The sequence below is a fragment of the Penaeus monodon genome, chromosome 15 (genome assembly GCF_015228065.2).
Source record: "Penaeus monodon isolate SGIC_2016 chromosome 15, NSTDA_Pmon_1, whole genome shotgun sequence".
Taxonomy (NCBI): domain Eukaryota; kingdom Metazoa; phylum Arthropoda; class Malacostraca; order Decapoda; family Penaeidae; genus Penaeus; species Penaeus monodon.
This window is the reverse complement of record NC_051400.1, coordinates 38127157-38127533: the sequence shown is the minus strand read 5'-3', so window position 1 is coordinate 38127533 and position 377 is coordinate 38127157. Positions and strand designations below refer to the sequence as shown.

General features: G+C 36.6%; 1 pseudogene; it reads left to right on the top strand.

Annotated features, from left to right (window-relative positions):
- The window catches only part of LOC119582356, an 11823-nt pseudogene that overhangs the window by 4035 nt on the left and 7411 nt on the right, over positions 1-377 (top strand).

The window sequence follows — 377 nt, the reverse complement described above, 5'->3', positions numbered from 1 at the left end:
AGTCGTTAAGGCGGAGAGAGGCGCTAGACTTTACATTGCGTCACTCCAAGAAAGCTTAACTCGCGAGAGACAAAAAAAAAAAAGGTTATATAGAGTAAGAGTTTCTTACTCTTCCGCTTGTGTAATTTTGCGTCCTGTTGGAAAAATGTTGGAAAATATCGAGTGTGGGTTTACTGCGTTACTTCGTGGTCGTGTTTATTATAAATTGTTGGTCTCAAATGTTTAGGAATGTTCCTTTTTTATTGTGTAATGTGAGAATGTATTGAAGTAGATGTACAGTGAAATAGAGAAATCTGTATGTGGTCAATGAGAATCGAAATTTGAATCGTGCGGTTTTTTGCAGAGTAGCCATTCAAAAGAAATATATCATTTCTCCC